Source organism: Lissotriton vulgaris, chromosome 9, assembly GCF_964263255.1.
Source record: "Lissotriton vulgaris chromosome 9, aLisVul1.2, whole genome shotgun sequence".
NCBI classification, from domain to species: Eukaryota; Metazoa; Chordata; class Amphibia; order Caudata; family Salamandridae; genus Lissotriton; species Lissotriton vulgaris.
The window spans coordinates 1,021,407,402-1,021,421,384 of record NC_141697.1 but is presented as its reverse complement, the minus strand read 5'-3'; positions in this window follow the sequence as shown (position 1 = coordinate 1,021,421,384).

Here is a 13,983-nt window from a genome sequence, read left to right as displayed (position 1 = left end):
CGACAATCCGATAAATATTGTTTTAACAGAGCTGGCCCTCCGTGGTTTTCCTAGTTCTAACTGTAGCTTTTATAAAAGAGCATACCCTGAAGCAAATAGCAGGTGTATTCAATAATTGCAAATGGAACAAAGCCTCTCTACATTTGCGATGTCCCAATGATTTTAAAAGAGGTTTGAGCAAAAGTATGCGATGGGATCTAAAAAAAGTTGCAGAAAAATATATAGTGTAATAGTGATTGCTCACAGACCCCATCGCTGTAACAAGTTAAAATATGTCCCCAGCATATCAGTTGGGTTACCTGCGCTCATGAGCCCCCAAACTGTACTAGCCCTAAAACAGAAAAGGAGAGAACTCTTCCATAGAGAGAAGCAACGTGTAAAATAAAAAACAGGCTCTGCGCTAGCAAAGTTTCTGTAAAAAATCAACACTGTGCTTTTTGTTTATTCGGTTTAGAGCCTTCTAGTGCCTCTTGACCAATGATATATCATCTTTTTTAATACTCTGGGGACAAAAAAGGGAAGTTCCTGAAATGTGAACTACATGTAATTTATTCAGGGAATGGTGCTTCCTTTATCCAAAGTGAGACAATCCAAGATGATGTCTCTACAGAGTTGAGAGTGCGGATTAGCCCGCACACCGGCCCCCAATAGTAGTGGGGCTAACTGAACCCTGTTGGCTACTTATCGCTGGTTTAGCACCAGGTGCATAATATGACAGGAAGCTGTGGGTGGGAAGTGTAAAAGCCTCCGGCATATACAATTTTTCTCTAGATGGAGAAGGGCACTCTTGCGGCATCCTCAAACCCCCACCCCATATGTTGTCCCTGGGACACACTGTGCATTATATACTTTTATCAGTGGCCAGATGGTTCCCCTTCCCTTTGTGCATGGCAGGTTGAAAAGTGTCCCAGTTGACCGACTCAGGTTAAGACATGAACTGTTCAGCTGGGGCTACCATGACCCCGAAGTATTTACAATAACTCCCAAGTATCTAAAGTTATTTACGCTTACAGTGACTGCCCCTTTATAACACGCCTGCAGGTGGCAATCCTTCCTGAAACACAGTCCATGATCTGGGACTTGCCATAATTGGTAACCAAGTCAAGACTATCCATGAAATTGACCAAATGGTTCCCCAATGCCCGAAGTGCTTTCGGTGTCTGGGCCAGGAGACCAGAGTCATCCGTATAGAGCAATGCTGGCACCGGAGTACCAGCAACTCTAGGCGTGTCTACAGGGGTTAGTTTCAAGTGTGGGCAGAGGTCAAAATGCAGCCTTGCCACATTCCATGCTTGAAACAGACTCCAGGGGACATTTCTCCATTCAACCTGATGATGATACAAGAAACAATACCTATACATGAATTGCAAGGTACACTGGAGGAGCTTCTATTGTTTGTTTACTAGTCCTAATTATATCTATACATTTAATAGTGTGCATTAATAACCTACTGTGAAAGACTGCGCCTCTTCAATCATCATTACAGTGTTCGAAATTATATTTGAATGTTATGTGAATGCCGAAAACAATTGCCAACATTCTATAGCTTCTCTAGGTGCACATAACTCTCTAAATGCTATGCTTTATTTTTAAGTAGGCGTTTTACAGGCAGCCTTTTCTTATGGGGCTCATAGTGCCTCTTGGCCGACTGCAACCTCTGGTAAATTAAATAACCAAATTATTATTCAGTCATGGGCTTTTAACAGCCTCAAAGCAAGTGGATGTTAACTAAATGATGCAGTGTATCCCCCCTCCTTCCCACTGCCAGCTTGCCTATTACAGAAAGGCTGCCAGCTTTAAATAAGTGCTACCCAGATGGTCTTCGCATGACGCCCACTTGGTTACAGAACCTAAGCAGGAAATAACTCGGCAGCCACTACAAGCTGGGGGTCAATTGAGGGGGAATGCCTGTTGCTTCGCAGTTTTTGCATATATAAATCTGTTAATGTTCTCTCGGCATTGTGTGGTCTAAACACAGGCGTTGTCTTTCTCCGGGTCTCGCGTGAACTTGGATGCAGGCCCAGCAGACGAGTATCTTAAGAGAGAAGCTGCAGTTTCGGAATGCTGTCACAGCTTGCTTCCTCTGTGTGAACACATTGCTTCCTGGATGCTCTCATCTTCTCCAGAGCTAAGGCCTGCGCGCGCGGGAAGTCCTCTTGATATGCAGCCTCTGATAGGCCAGCCAGCCAGTCAGGCCTCAAGTGTTGTTGGACGAGGGACTGCACAAGTGCAAGAGCGCCTGGCCTATTTTTAGCACGGCGCTGAAGACAATTTACTTGGCCCGAGCTGTGTCTGTCTCTCTCGCACTTTCTTCTCGTCTGCCACACTTCTGCACTCTATTTCATCAGCTACAGATGTGGCACGCAGCCGTCTCCCGAGAAGTCATGAACTATGTCGTCTGCACAGTTTAACAGCCAACATCTGCCGCAGCAGCAGCCTGATGGAAACAACAGCATGGAAATTATTTTTTTTAAGCAGAGCGATAAAGCGGCCCAGCCTACAGGACTCTGGCTTTCATTTACCCTCAGTGGATATTTATTTAATATTAATTACTTCAAGATAACTGCGGATAGCGGTTGAAAATGCATTTTTTAGCATTTAAAAAAGTCTTACATAAAATATAATACACGAAATAAGTTAAATGTGTTGGTTTGATAACTTTTTTGTTCTCGAGAGACTGAAACGCCTTAAAATATAAACATAGAAAATGTGCATAAAACATGTCTGCAGCTGTGATGTCCATATAGGAGTCTGTTGTTTTACCCATGGAAAAAATGTGAAGACATTGCTCATTTTGTGTACATATGAAATGCATTAGCGTTTCTTATTTTCATGAAGCGCTGCCTTCTGATTTTTACCAGTACAATAAATCATCTCACGTGAACAGAGCCGCTCTGTTACTGGAAACCGTTTGTTTTCATATGTGTAATGCGATGCATTCCTTTTTACGATATTTATGGAACCGGGTGACTTTGCCCCATTGGAGCTCATTTTGGCCATCACTAATAAAACATGTAGCTGTTCGTTCTGCTTCACAAAAAGTTGGTACATATTTTGCTCCAGGTTTGTCTGCTGCAACAGCAGAATAAACAAGGAGTACTACAAACACATCTGGCGTCTCACTTGCTTGCTAATTTAAATGTGCTCACAAATCTCCCAGATGTATTGTTCTTAACATCATACAGACCTTACCCCCACCTTCCCTCTTTCTGTCACCTGTGTTGCTTTCCTCTACCTGCCGTTCCTTTCTCCTTCCATTGTCCATGTTGCTTGCTCTCCCCTGCCGTCCCTTTCTCCTTCAGTTGTCCATGTTGCATGCCCCAACTGCCCTCTCTTCCTCCTTCCATTGTCCATATTTCTTGACTCCAGCCGCCCTCCCTCCCTTTACCATTGTCCACGTTACTTGCCATCTTTCCCTTTTCTATGTTGCATGCCCTTAACCGGTTTCTCTTCCTCAGTCGTCTGTGTTGCCCCTCTCTCCGTTGTCCGTGTTGCCCCCTTCCACAACAAAAAAAAGCATTCTGGCGTAGACACTTCTGGCTGCGTGTTAGTATTCCCCCCCCCCCCCCCCCCCACCTGCCCTGTGTGTTGCCTCTCCCTCCCTCTGTGTCCTCGCAACCATCAATTAAAAAAGTGTGGTGACTCACCCACCGATATCCATGTCATATTGCTTTTTTACCCATACCCTCTGTTGTCGTAGTTGCTTCCTGCCCTCCCTCCCAGCAGAATTAAACATGAAAGCACTATGACATGGCCAGCACTGGCTGTGCCAAATAGCTTTCTTTAACCTCTTCTATGCTCATGACGAGCTCAGCTCGGCATGTGGAACAGTGCAGCTGCACTCGTCACGGCCGTTGGAACGTTGCACGTGGGCATAATTACCCCGCTGTGCTGAACGTTCGAAAAACGGGTGTGGTTGTGACGAGCTCCGCTCGTCATGAGTGCAGCTGCACTGTGCCTCATGACAAGCCAGCTCGACACAAGCACAGCGGTGCCGCGCGCAGCCCCCCTCCCCCCGCACAGCAGGGGGAAAACACCTGCAGTGTAGGGGTTAAACTTTTAACCATGTTGCACAGCAGCAGTGCTGCTGTACAGTATGGCTAAAACACATTAACAAAGGCAATACTTTGCGAAAGCATGACTTATTGGCTTTGACAATCCTTGTTTTGTGATTGAAGAAGGGGAGGGGCTTTTCTGGTGTCATTCGGGGATCTTGGTCCAAAGCCTGGGTCCATAGATGGAGAATTCCTGTTTCCTGTCTTGCTTACAACAGGCAGAACGACCTAATATGGACATTACCAATACCTACCCTGAGCTTTGCATCAGCTCATTACATAGCACTGATTGACCAGAAAGCCAATCTCATTTCCTTACTTCTTAATAAATGGCTTTTTTTTTACTCTTCTTGTGTTTATCCTTTCCTTGGAGCCGAGTTTCTTTATTATCCCTTTAATTGGATGTCTTATATCATTCCACTGCTTACATTCAGGAAACTATTTTTTATTTTGCTTTTAGCTTTCAATGGTAGTCTATTTTCATTTTCTTGTGATGCCCCCCACTGTGTGCTGCTTCCACCTTTCCCCCTGTCTCTCTCCATGTTGCTCCCCCTTCCCCACCTTGTTCGTTTCTTCCCCATACCTCCTTGTCCCGCTCAGCTTTTTTAAAAATAAGCTCACCTCTCTGTTCACTGTTGCCACTCGTCAATGGCATCTGCTACTTTGGAGCTGTAAAAAAATACAAAATGGCGGACCGTCTCATGACATATTAGCATGTATGTGTGGTGACGCATGGCCCAATGTATATCATCCCACTGGTGCGACCGTAGCATCATGATACATATGTGCACATGCGGGATGACACATACATTATTCCCCTTTATAGGTCTCATCCTATTAATCGTGCAAGCGATAATAGGACGAGAGTATAGTGTCTCTTCCAAGGTCCGAAACCATCGCGGATTACGTCGAGTGCATGTGCACATGCACGCGCTTTTTACCATTTGCTCCCCCAGCCGCCTGCCTCTGAGAGCTTCACTTCAAAGGCATCCGCTCCCCACCCACTGCTTCACACTTCACGGCCGCCAGGCCGTGTTTCGCATTTCTCCTCCTGCTTCACACTTCACGGCCGCTAGGCCGTGTCTTGCATTTCTCCTCCCCTCTCTTCACACTTCCTTCAGTGCCGCTTGTTTTTTAAGACGTTTGTTATCATGGCAGCTTCAACTAGCCCTTTCGTTTGCTGTTAGCTTTACTTCATGTGCTTTGTTTTCCTTTAAATGTGCACACACAAACTTATCATTATTATTAAGTTGTTTAGCTTTGGAACTTCACAGTGCTTTGCTTTCCTTTAAATGTGAAATGGAACTTCCCGGCGCTTTGTTTTCGTCGGTTTTCCTTTAAATGTGCACACACAAATGTATACTTATTAAATTGTTTAGCTTTGGAACTTCACAGTGCTTTGCTTTCCTTTAAATGTGAAATGGAACTTCACGGCGCTTTGTTTTCGTCAGTTTTCCTTTAAATGTGCACACACAAACGTATACTTATTAAATTGTTTAGTTTTCATTTGTATGTTTCGAGCTAATAAGTGTTAGCTTTCACAGCTCTTTGTTCTCCGGCGGTTTCATTTTAATGCCCAACGGGTTTCCTTCAATGTGCACAAACAAACGTATCTTTTCCGGTGTTTTTCATTTTAATGCCGGACGGGCATTTAATGCACCACCATCACGAAGTATAGCTCCCGGGCCTAGCGCTGTTCATTAGTTTGCACAAATAGTGCCTTGCCTGTTCGGTGCCCTTCTCACTGGGCAGCACGGTATAGCCATGGTCGTCACTATGCACCTCACTCTAGCCAAGCTCACCACTGTGCAGTGTGCCGTGCTATGCTAATCGCTGTGCAGTGCACCATGACAGCCTTTCTTGCCTCAGTGCGCTCAACCCAAGTTGAGTTATCGGTGTGACCCTTCAGCAGCACCTCCACCCTGAGGGCCCCCATTCAGCCCAAGGCCAATAAAGAGCTGGAAGATATGGGGGGAGGGCTTCTTCGCAATCTGCAGTAACGGGGACATTCGTTTTCGTGACGCCACTGTGCAGTGCATTAGGAGTTTCTTTAAATAATTGAGTGTTACCCCCTAGACGTGAAAAGCACGAATGGTGCAGTTTCCAAAAAGGCAATTGGTAAATGAAAAGGTCATATCACCACGATCATTATGTTTGGGTGTGTCTTTCTACCCTGTGGCTCTCTATACCTGGAGAGTTTGTCAGCATTGCTATTAATAGGTGCAAGATCAACTACATATGATTCTATTCAGAATAGTTGCACTTGAAGTGCCTGAGGAGTAGTTTAAATGTGGTTATTTATTTCACTTTTGTTTCTTTCAGCTGATTTAAATTCACTGTCATCACTTTTAATAATCAAGGCTGGCCACATCCTTATGCCCTCTGTAAGACTCGGTTTTTGTGCTTTTCTGCCCTCTGCATCACCACATCATCACTCAGCACCACCACAGCATCACTCAGCGCCACCCCAGCATCACTCAGCATCACCACAGCACCACTCAGCATCACCACATCATAACTCAGTGCTACCCCAGAATCACTTTGCACCACCACATTATCACTCAGCACCACCACATTATCACTCAGCACCACCACATTATCACTCAGCACCACCACATTATCACTCAGCAACACCACAGCACCACTCAGCACCACCACATTATCACTCAGCACCACCACATTATCACTCTGCACCACTCAGCACCACCACCACACCACCACAGCACCACTCAGCACCCCCACATCACTCAGCAGCACCACCACAGAATCTCTCAGCACCACCACAGCAACTTCTAGTTGGTGGTAAGGTGCGAATTCATTGAAAAATGCATATTTTTGCATTTTTCAAAGTGCCATGTGACGCACATACATGCCCTTAGGGCATGTATGTGCGCCACATGTGCACCCATGCATATTTCAGGGGTGCAACAGGGTGTCCTTTGGACACCCCTTCACCCTTGAAATTATCGCAAATTGAGAATAACTTCCCATTCATTCCTATGGGCCTCCGGGCCCATAGAAATGAATGGGAAAGTATTCGCTAATTGTGATTCGCAATTTGCTAATCTCAATTAAGTAATTTTAAGAAATCGCAAATAAAATGCGATTTTGTACATACATACCTATTTGCGATTCTCAAATAGCGATTTCTTAAAAATCACTATTTGAGAATCGCAAAACTGGATGATGAATTGCTAATTGGGTTTGGGAATAGATACCGAATCTGTATTTGCAAGGGGCGTGTTAAGGACGTGCCTTCCAAAAACTGACACTTTTAGGGATGTATTAAAGTTTTGCAACTGAAATCCAATCGCAAAAGAAAACTATTTTATCACCTGTTGAAAGCAATTTGAAAGCGAGCTGCATTAAAAAAAAATTGCTTCATTTATAAACAGACACAGACATAGTTATGTGCTGACCCAAGCATGCCCCCATGCTTGTGATTACAGCCAATCCCAGCAGGTCACAATGTACAACCTACCAAATGCATACTAAAGATGTAGTTCGAACTATTGAGATCCAATCTATTAATACGTAGGTCGGTTCTCAAAATGGCAATTGGATTAGTTAGAAGTTGATGCAAACATTTGACCACTTCTTTAAAAATCTATTTTGTACATTTTATTTAAGGAATCTCAAATTGCAACTCATTATTTGTCACAGTTTACGATTCCTTAAATATAATCTTTGTACATGAGGCCCCTAGTTTCTGTATGGCTCTTAAAATATATTTAGTTTTACAGTTTAAAATACGGTTTTCTTTTTTATTTCACACATTCCTATTTGTGTCATTAACTGCATGAACTGTGGAAAGCAGGGCAGTGAAACAGAATTCTAGTGAGTAAATAGTGATCTACAATTAGGCATGGTGGTCTGAGGCAGTGAAAACAAACTATAGCTCTGACATGCAGGGAGAAAATCCCTTTGTGTCAAGGCCATTGTCATTTTATTTTATTGAAACAAACTCCCTCTTTGGGAGTTGGTGTCAGGGTAGGACTGGGACAGAAATTTGGCCAGAGCACCGAACTAAAAGTGGCCCCATTAGTAAATCAGATAGTTAGAAAAGTGGCCCACGTTTGCATATCAGGGCAGTTTGATCTTGTGAGGACGCACTGTATTGGTGTTTTACAAGGTATGGGAGACTGCATTCATTTTTTTGCTTTATGCAGGCAAAGCTTGTGGTACTACCTGGCAAATTAACAATAAAAACTGCCCGACCTAAAAACAGGTCCCAGCCAAGTAACTGACCTACCAGACCCACCTTTTTGAAACTGCCAGACTGTCCTTCAGTCCTGCCCTGGTTAGTTTCAGCAAAACAATAAAATTTCCTTAGTTGGTGAAAAAATTATTGATATCTTGTAGCCTCCTGCACAGTTTTGCAAACTTTATTTGTTTTTAGATCTGGCGTTAGCCAAGACCTTTTGATTTTACTAAAATTATATGTATAATATATTTACTTAAAGGGCCTGCGAGCTACCTGTTTTCATCCATTGGTCTGTGTTTGAAATTAGGTCTCTAGTTGGCAGAGGTATGCACCGTGTCCAAGTGGGGACCACAATTCGAGTCCGGATGAACTTGATGCACACTTAAAGATAGCCTGTGCTCACCCTCTGGTAGCCTGCACAGAGCAGTAAGGCTTATCTAAAGAGGCAATGTGCAAAGTATTTGTGCAACACTTAAATTACAGTAATTCAAAGAAAACAAAAAGACCCCACACAGGTTTAAAAGAAAAATAGAGAAAATTTCTCTGAGTAAAACCAGACCAAAACAACAAAAATCCAATAAGTAATAGTTGAGATATACATTTTTAAAGATGAAATTAGAAAACAGTGCTTAGTAATCACTAGCAGTCAAAAGGTTAATTGAGGTCGTGAGGGACCAGTGCAAATTCAATCTTCAGGCCGACCACGATAGAGGGCAGGCCAGCTACAGGACCCAGACAGGACATGCTGAGGAAATACCTTGGATGGAGCTTAGGTCTACGTCAAGAGCCTACTGCGTCGTCGTCGAGCCACGTGAAGGCAGGCCCGTGTCGTCGTTGAGTTCCATTTAAGTGAATGCAATGCGAATTCGTTGAGCCGTGCAGAGCATCGTCATCGAGCAGCGCAGGCTGTGGATCCAATGTCATTAAGCAGCCTCTGCATCGGAGTAGAAGAGTGATGCACCAGAATGTCTCACACATTCGAAGCAATGTGTTAGTTTTTGCAGAAATCTGCTGCAGAACCCACTTCTGAGTCCCAGGGAGAAACTCAGGAAAGGGTAGGACTCGCATACGGCAGAGTCCAGCAGCACAAACAGGATTGCAGGAAGTCTTTTGTGTTCCTGAGACTTCAAAAAACAGGAGACAAGCCAGCAAGCCCTTGGAGTCACTCTGAGTTCAAGTGAGATGGGCCCAGTCCTTGTCCTCAGCAGGGCAGAGGTCATCAGGCTGCAGGGCAAATCAGCAAAGCAGAGAAACAGTTCCTCAGAACAGTCAGTCACAGCAAAGTAGCAATCCTTACAGCACAGCTGTTTTAATTCCAACAAAGTTTTTCCCAGGTCCAGCAGTGTATTGATTTGGTAGGGTCAACGCCATGGTACTTCTACCCAAAATGACATTTAATGTAGTGGGTGACTTCAAAGGAACTCACTGAAGTGCACAAGAATCCCTTTTAACCCAGCTCAGTCTGCTAGGGTATGTGTGGGAGATAATTTGCTCTTTGTGTGGGGACAAGACACTGTCTTTTCAGATTTGAGCCACCTCTCACCCTTCCTGCCCAGGAAGGCTTTTAGAATGCAGATTAGTCCTCTGTCACACACAGCCCTTCTGTGTTTGTGGCTGTCTAGAGGGAATGCACATAGGGTAGCTGTCCCCCAGCCCAGATGTGTTTTGGAAACAGGCTGCAGGCACACAGAGCAAAGTTAAGATCAGAGAAATGTCCAATTTCTAAATTGCTATTTCTAAAACGGTAATGTCAAATCGAACTTTACCACTAAAGAGGATTTATCACCACCATTCCAAAGATATGAAACATGATGTGTCCAGTCCTTTCTAATCAGGAATTACAGCTTAAAAATTGATTTAAAGAATCCCCAATGCTTGCCTATGAGAGGAGTAGGCCTCCCAGCTTTGAAAACAAATGTATATGTTTTTCACGGCCAAGACATGTACAACTTAAAATGATATGTCCTGCCTTTTAGTTACACAGCACCCTTCCATTAGAGGCCCTCAGGGCCCACCATATGGGTGACCTAGGTGTAATAAAAGGTGTCAGATTAATGCTTGCCAAGTGGTTTTAAATGCCAAGTTGAGGTGGCAGTAAACTACACACACAGGCCCTGCAATGACAGGCCTGAGATAGGTTTGAAAGGCTACCTGTGTGAATGGCACAACTAGTGCTGCATGCCCACTAGTAGCATTTAGATTACAGGCTCTGGGTATATGGTATACCACTTTACAAGGAACTTATAGGTAAATGAAATGTACCAATCATGTGTACATCAATGTTACCCTGTTTAAGGGAGAAGCACATGCACTTTAGCACTGGTCAGCAGTGCTAAAGTCCTCAGAGTCCTGAGGCCAACAAAAAGATACAGCAAAAAGTAGAGGGAAGCATGCAAAAACTTGAAGGGAGACCACCCCAAGGATGACAGCTCTAACACGTGGTCATTCAACCATGCCTGTTGAACATGGTGTAAATATTCTCAAGATATGCATACTTGAAATGCACCCTTAAACTTGGAGGACATTTTCCAGTATTCACATTACAAATGTCCATGACATGCTGGACATTTTCTCATAGCCCACCAGGCCATTTGATGGATTTCTTTGCAAGATTCTCTTCATCTACATGACAGTCTTGTCCGCCAAGGCGGAGGAGCGTCACCTCACTGAACAAAAGGAAAAATAAAATCTTAATATCATTATTATCTTTTTAGTTTTTCTATTGCAGAAAGTGGCTCTCGGGGCGGGTCCTGGGTGGGCACAGCAGGGGGAGGAGTGGTTTACGATGCCCATAGCTTTTACTTATCACTGGGAATAATTTAAATGAGTCAGTGTAAATAAATATTATGTTCCTTTAGTGCAGCATAAAAGATCTTGAGATACCATGTTGCAAGACAAAATATCAGTAAGCAATGTGAGTTTCGATCTTTTTTGGAAGTATTTGCTTTAGTGAGGTAACACATATTTTTAGGGCTATAGACATGCCATTATGGGTGCATGCAAATTCTCGCTGTGTAAGTGCGCCAAATTTTGTCCACTTAAAAAACTGTCCCTTTGGTATCTCTTACTTGATGTTTCTCTGTCCACATTGCATGTCTACGGCCATTTGATCACCCACACCTACGTAAATGTCTGTGCTCTGCTGTGGTGTGCAGCAATGATGCACGTTTCTCCCACTCCAGACGTAACATACAGTGTGTTTGCATGAGTGGTTCAAGGCTTCACTTCCCAGAGCCTCTTGTGATTTGCAAAATACAGGTCCTGGGAATCTCTGTACAATGGGTGTCTCCAAAACCTCCTAAACTGATGCCCTCTTTTTTTTTTACAACCATCACTCTCATCTGATGCCTCACTAAAGTTAGCTCCAAATAGCCTCATAATGGTAAGTTGTTGTTTCAGCCACTTGGACGTTGTGACCCAGCAGCTTGTAAACAAGGTTGTGGGTGATGTTTTGCCTCGTTGGATTAAGATGCAGGATACGTGCAAGAGAAATCTATAAAGAGGGGATAACACATGGGCATCCTAAACAAGTTAAAAGCTGGGAATGGTAACAAGAAGCTGGGTCAGTGGAGTTCAAGTGCTTTTTGTTGATGTTGTATCTTGAGGGTGAAAGCTGGCACCCAGGACTTCATGGTTGTTTTGGTGGGGGCAGTGGCATTTCATGTCTCTTCTATGTATGGTATGCAATGACCAACGTCAAATTTGGCGGCAGGTCATTCTCCAAAATCACCCCCACAATCTGGAACTCACTGCCCTTACACCTCAGAACAGAAAACAATCATAAGAAATCCCGCAGGTCCCTCAAAACCCTATTATTCTAACACCCCTTGCCCCCAGCTCGTCCTCTCTGTGACTTACTGTGATACTCATATGCAGCACTATGAGACCTAAGGGTGATATGTGTGCTTAACAAATGTGGTGACATCCCGTACCCTTTGTCACACCAATTCGTAGGTCGACATAAAATGTCCTTGCCCTGTGCCTCTCCTAACATTATACAAAATGTGGCATGTCAGTATTTCCAGTAGAATGCCAAACACAGCCAGTGTGTAAAGTAGTTTGACAGTGGTCGGTTAAAAGGACCTTGGGGTTTTTCGGTACTAGGGTTGCCTGCACAGAGTTCCAAGAAAAGGCATATTTCCTGGTACAGTTAAAAGAAGATACTGGGGAAACTTGCATTATCTCTCTGTGCTTCATTTGTACTTGAATAAATATGAAACATCTTAGCCAACTGTGCTATGCTAACAAAGTTACTTCCTTTCTGGACTAGCTGCTTCATTAAAAACTGGATAGAAAAAAATAGAATCCCTCACAATTAAATGTATCTGATACTTTAATACATGTGCAGGAATCATCTCTTCTTTTTTTCTAATTCGTTTTTGGAGAATCCATTATGCTCAATAAAATGGTGCCGTCACATCACACTTTACACGAATTGATTAGTGTGCAATGGACCATGTAGAAATACATTGACCTGTTCCCATGTATTTGCCAAGGTATACAAACTACCAAACGAGACCTTTGCTAAATTGATTTCTGCAGCTAAAGCTGAACCAATGCAGGTTAATTTAAAGCCATTGTGGATATCTTTCAATTTGTTCAAACACGGCCTTCTAACTTTAGGAGGTCATGTAAAGGCGTTTGAACAATATTTCATACCTCTTTTTTCTTTACTTTCGACTGCTGCGTGTCACCCATATCCCTGTAGCCTGGAAGCAGCTAGCATTTAAAGGTTCATGAAGTGATCAGGTAGAAGACATTACATTTAGAAGGTCGCACGTGTCTTTTTCTGTTAATAGACCCTCTTCTGTGCTTCAGGATAAAATGTGATTTGCTAGTATTTTACCACACGTTTGCAAACCACAATAATTGCAACAATCAGGACCCACCACTTCCCCTCCCCCGAGGCTCGGGCCTGCTTCTGCTCTTAAATAATAAAAAGGTTCAAAGAAATCTTTGAGGTCGGAATACATATTCAGCTAGATTTTAGAGTGGGCTATCTTTTATTTCACTGTCTGAGTGCTTGGTGGGTGTCTCTTTCTTGATCCAGCTCCCATGTCTCTGAGTGCTTTAAGTGGGCCTTTTACAGGGTCCACCTGTAACAGAGTAGGATTACTACGCTTCGCCTGGTCAGACAAATCATCTACAGAAACTATTTCAGTCCGTGACTCATTCTTGCCCTGTTTTAACTGGATCCTCTGTATAATAATACCCTGTAATTTCACTGTAGCCGCACAATCTAGTCTCCCTCTTCCCAAGGACCAGTGAATGTATTACAGGCATCCCTGGGGGTGCAATGGGTGTTTGTATCTGGTTTTTATACCCACTGGGCACATCTGTATTATTACAGTGACCAATACCCATCATGCAGATGTATTTTATGCACCTGCACAATTTCAAGTAAGGGTTCTTTTATTTGCATGGGAATGTGGCACCTTGCAGAAGAGGTAACACGTTTATCCTTAAGCTCACTCCCCATTATAGATGGGGGCATAGGGGCAGGGACACTTGTGCAGGAACACAACCTATACAGTTCAGAATTGATGCAGAGTTTGTGTACTTATTAAGGCAGCTTTTGTGAGGGGGGCTCCTCTAGACACATCTCCACCTGCTGATGCAGTTGCACACTACACCCAGGGCCAGCTTAAGAGCTGGTTGGTCTCGGTGTGACTATCATTTTTGACACCTCCACACCCCATGACCACCTCCTCGGATTCTCTCACT